We start from the raw sequence: 5,459 nt of genomic DNA, 5'->3' as shown, positions 1-5,459 counted from the left end.
GTTTGTACAGCATTTAATGCTCGGAGTTGTTGTTAAGGTTTTCTCGCATAGCATTTTTAAGGTGCATTGGTGCATGGGCAGCTGCGCTCCGGTCTGCTAATGAACCAGCTGGTACTTTTTCCTAGTTTACGGAAATTTTGTAGCGTAGACTTACGACAATTTTAGAACCGTAACAAGATAAACGCAAAGACAAAATTACAAACCAACAGTTTAATAGGAGACTTCCAGGAGAGTACAGTATGACACCCGTTATGGGACGTGTTGCGTCACGAGTGTGTACTGCGTAAGGAATTTTACAGTACACCGTATCCCAAAAAAGTATAGGAAAAAGAACAACAGAAAAGCAGCAATGGTGGTACGTTTCCAATCAGAGGATTATAACATCCAGTTTTCGCGTGTAAACGGTAACCAAAGGTGTGCTTGGGACACCACCCACCTTTGAGCCTAATTACGCGATGGCCAATGGAAGCTGTTTCTGTTTTGGCAAGCTCTTAGCTTGCATTACTTTTCAGCATTGTCAGTCAGTAAAGAACATAAATCAAAAGTGGCACTTAAGGGCTTCTAACTTGCAAGGTACGGGTTCGGAAGATCATCATCTACAACATACACACACAGTATCAATATAGTTCGTTGTTCTACACCAGAACAACGTGCGTCATTTTCTGTCTAGCGTCGTCAGTCGCACCTTGAAAAATGCATCGCGCTAACGCCATGTGGGTTCTGGGAAGAGATCAGCGGATGCGTTACGGGCGCGTCGTGTACGTGGCAAAGTATGGCGTTTACGTCGACCTGCTGTGTACCAATCGGCGACGTGAATTCGCACCCTTCGGTAGCATCTTCTTCCATCGTCCAATGGATTCCGGGGATGTAAAACGGTTTCAAGCTTCGCAACTTGTGGAGGTTCTGGTGCCGGAAACACCAGCCGGTCCGTCGGTTTGGGTGTCCCGGGCGAAATGCGTGGTTTGGGGCGTAAATTGCCGTCCAGATTCAATGGAGGCGCCGTCGTGCAATGGCGGTGCCCACACAGCGGATTACCGATCAGCGACGTCAATACCTAGCGAACGCCCGATTTCACAACACTCTGTCACAGTGAATACTGCAGTTTAAGCCAATTCCCTGTAGCTGCAAGTGTACGGTCTACACAGAGTGATTTATTATACAAGGAGTACAGCTGGAAGTGAGAAAGATTGTCTTTCGTCTGGGAAGCTGGCGAAGCTAGTTCGTAAACCACTTACAGGCTTACACAATCATAATGTTTATAAATTACATATATAAATGCACTAACCCCTTAAAAAACTTGCAAAACAGGCTTGCGGAAATGAGGAGGTGAGCTGAGACAGTTTTACCTGAAATCTGTCGAACAAACAAGCAATGGAACTTAGTAAGTTATTTCAAGACTAAGCAAACTGTGTCAACACGTTTCCAGAATGTCAACACATTGAATGATCAACGCGTTTGATCAATTGATCAACGCGGTCGGATGATCGAAATGGAGATGATTTTGGAGTAGGATCCTCGTCTGCAAATTTCAAGACTGAAAAGCTCAAATCTGGTGGAAAACTTCGCTGACTAGCGACTGCAGAGCTGCTCAATGTTGTTGTAATGATTGGTATTCGAACCGTCACCCTAGAGCGCACGTGTTAAGGACTACGCAGACTCAGGCCGTTTTTTCCTCGGAACCAACAATTAGGAAACGAACTGTATCTGTCTGTATGTAAGTACAGTACAGAGTCTGTATATACTAGCACTACATACACTTTGTTGCGGCAGACAATTATGTAAACACCTACAACCGCACGTTGGGCACTCAAAATCGCTTTTAGAGTAGTATATGGAACAGCGCAGTTGGCGCATACCCGTTCAACGTCAAAGATTTAAAATCCCATCCGCGCTGTTGTAACTCTTGTAACTCAATGTCCCACTATGAGTCTAAGTTAGGACTCCTAAGTTCAACTTAGGAGTCCTAACTTAGACTCATAGTGGGACATTGAGTTACAAGAGTTACAACAGCGCGGATGGGATTTTAAATCTTTGACGTTGAACGGGTATGCGCCAACTGCGCTGTTCCATATACTACTCTAAAAGCGATTTTGAGTGCCTAACCGATCTGCGCAAGCTAAAGATACGTCGCTTACAATTGTGATGGCCGAATCCCGATCGAAAAAATCATATTTGTTAGCTGAAAAAGAAAGCTAGAAACGGCCGTTAGAAATTTATTCGTAGCTTGCTCGCAGTCGTCGATATCAATTTCATTGCATCAGAAATAATTTGCTAATGACAGTGACAACTTGGCTAAACAAAACAACTAATATTCAATTGCTGTCCGTCCAGTAACGATATGAATCCGCACTTTAGAAGGAAGAATCTTCTTAACCACAAAACATAATTAAAGAGAAAAGTATACTTCGGTTATTTGAAAATGCGGTATGAACTATAAAGTACACGATGCTACGTCGACCAATAGGAAAATTCGAAAAACAGATGGATCGAGTGCAGCTAATAAACTTGCAGTCGCCAACCAGGGCACCTGTTCATACCGCCCATTTTCGAATAACCGGTAGCCGGAATATGGTAAAAATCGTAAAGGGGAGCCGGAATAAGGAATTTGTCAAGGTACCCGTACTTCTGCTAGCAGCATTTGACGGCTAAAAGTGCTCGCACAGGCTTACAGCGTCGCACTCATGGTCAGCTGTGCCAGTCTAAAACGCTTCAAAAAGATTATAACAAACGCATACATGTTCCATATGTTCACTGTCATTCCATTCACTGATCCAAGATCCGGTTAAATGTCGTCAATCTCGTCATCCGTGTCATAGTAGTAATCATAGTCCGATTCGTCATCGCTTATAGAAGACACATTAAACTCATAAACCAGTTCCACCAGGGAGTACAGCGCAATCTTAGACAGTTTTTGCAGCTGCAGTTCATTCAGTCCGGCAACGCACCACAACTTGCCGCGGTATTGCGAGGATGGACGTGGGTCGGCGGACTGAGTCGCGCACAAAACCTACAACGTAGCAAGTTGCACTGACTATTCCACTCGATCCCTTAAGTCCATCTTAACCGCGAACGCAGTGCGCTATTGTCAACAGGACTTCTTTTCGTCTAAAGCGTCTAAGCCTAGTGTTTCGAAAATCGACGCTAATGTTTTTATCGAGTAATGTATTCTGTTGGATCTCATTTTTCAAAAAATGTATTTCGCTCGACCGTTTAAGTGCAGGGCTTTTCAAAACAAAAATAACGTCTTTCGAACTCAGTCTCAGAAGTAAAAAAAACCCAGCATACAGAAAGTTACATACTTCAAAAACCGTCCGATTATTGTTGCTCTTCGCTTATTTTAAAAATTAATTATTCGAAAAATAATTCAAGCGGCGGCTTTAATCAGTTTGAAGTTGCAGCGCTTTAAAGTCAACGACCGCACTCACCCTGCATGCCAATCCCCGTTGTTCAGCAGTAGCCAACGCCAACCGCGCCTTTAAAGTTTCGAGCTGCCCTCCTCTGGGCTTCGGCACGCATCTCTCAAATGCATCCCACACAACGCTCCCGAAATCCCCACTCAGCGGCAACGAAACCGCCGACAGCTTAGCACAAAGCTTGATCTCCCGATTAACCACCAACCACTCGTCCAGCGCAGCGAACTCCAGATGGATTCGGCAGTTAATAAGACGGATGGTATCGCACGGCAGACCGCCGCAGGCGACGATAAAATCCACGAGACGATAAGCAAACGGCAACGAATTACTGGTATCGTCGGCGCTGTGGCGATGCAGTGGACATTTCCCGTTTATATTATTCTCGGACTCTATAACGTAGCCTGAACGCAGTCCCATGACAAGTCCTACGAAATGGATCGCTCGCCATCGACGCCCTGCATTTTGGCCAATATAGTGTAGCAGATCTGTCAGTTGCATAAAATCGCCGGTATCCATCCAACGTTCTCGATCATCCACAATGATGTGCCGTGTTGATTTGCGCAGGCATTTGTAAACAGGTGCCACTAGAGAGTAATTTAGTTGGCTGATTCTCACACGGCCCTTATGCGAGCTTGTAACAATTAAACATATCGCCAACAAATCTGATTCCAAGAGGCAGTTCCATGCAGAAGAAACGGTGCGTAATCTGATCTGGGTCTTCGTATCCAAATAGGAAAGCACGTCCAACAGCACCTCTGGCGGAAGCGCACACAGGTCATCGATTTCATCGGGATAGAACAAATCGGCCAGCTGCCGTTTAATGTGTCGTACACTTGAGGTCAACGCGTCAAGGTAAGGAAGAAGCACCTTCAAGAAAATCATACATGCTGACAGTGATGCTATCATCCAACAGAATAAGGGATCTTCACAGGATGGTGACCTTCGTTCTTAGTCTTCACTACTCGTACGGAATTTCACAAATTAAGCATATAAGTACCGCATTTCTTCATGAAAATTCATATAAAGTTCATTCTATGTATATATAGCTCATTTAGAAGTTAATTCATTCATTTTCTAATCGACCGAAATAAAGGTAGAAGTGCCTTTTCACAGTTTCTAAGAAAGAACTTACCTGGAAAAATTTGGGAAGTGTAACCAATTACCTGCGTGAGGGTGCAAATTGACACACTGCTCCGCATCCAAAGCCTCCGCCAAAAGGGCAATACGCGCAAATTCATAACATCAACCAAGGAAACTGGACGGCAATCATCCCTCGCCATTCTACGACGCAGTTGCTCTACCCGAACGATCTCCATACACTGAAGGTTGTTCCCATATTGGACGACGGCCACACTGCACATCTGATGACGGATGCTGCGCGTTACATTAACAATTTCCGAAGGAGTCCACGTCCATACATCGCAAAGGGATTCGCGCAGCAGAGTGTCAACGGGAATTGTCGCGGACGGTTTGGCGTTGGTGTACGCTTTGGCAAGATCTTTTTCCGTCAGTGACGCGGCAATATGGAAAACTTGGCTGAACGGGATGAATTCACGTCGTCGGTTGGGACAGAGGAAGTTGATAAAGAGCCCACTCTCCGTTGCCTCTAACACGCGCCCAATGCGGAACAAGCCGTCTTCACCCAACACGTCGACGTGGGGCATACGGAACATGGTGGAAAACTGCTAGTACCTAATCTTCAGCTCAGGGCGTATAAGAAATGCTCCATAATATCTGACTGCAGTAAAAGCGCCTAGATGAAAAGCAACATTCCCCTCGAAACTTACTGCGCGTAGTGCGGAAACTGTACGCCCAGTCTATAGATGACTACAGTATACAACTATGCAACTCTGATCACACCAGTTCGGCAGTAATAATTGTTTTGCCCATAAAAATCTTGACCTGGTTCCATTAGGCATACATTTTGCCAGGATCGTTCAATAACGCTTCTCAAAATCTTTGAGCGAGGTGACCCGGAGATTAACTTTTCAACTACAGTTAAAATCCGGGTGACCTCGCGTTGTTATCATGACGAACTAGGTACTA

The 5,459-nt window shown here is 45.0% G+C and overlaps 1 long non-coding RNA gene across 1 annotated transcript; it reads right to left on the bottom strand.

Moving 5' to 3' along the window:
• Positions 1-310: 310 nt before the first annotated feature.
• LOC129595804 (uncharacterized) lies at positions 311-1,499 on the bottom strand. Its single transcript, XR_008691365.1, has 3 exons — positions 1,347-1,499; positions 686-1,054; positions 311-596 (listed from the first exon to the last, which is right to left on the bottom strand). It is a non-coding gene; the product is annotated as an uncharacterized LOC129595804 (long non-coding RNA).
• Positions 1,500-5,459: the final 3,960 nt, after the last annotated feature.

Source organism: Paramacrobiotus metropolitanus, unplaced genomic scaffold, assembly GCF_019649055.1.
Source record: "Paramacrobiotus metropolitanus isolate TYO unplaced genomic scaffold, Prichtersi_v1.0 Parri_scaffold0000082, whole genome shotgun sequence".
NCBI lineage: Eukaryota > Metazoa > Tardigrada > Eutardigrada > Parachela > Macrobiotidae > Paramacrobiotus > Paramacrobiotus metropolitanus.
Note: the sequence above shows the minus strand (reverse complement) of the source record. Positions and strands in the feature narration are given on the sequence as shown.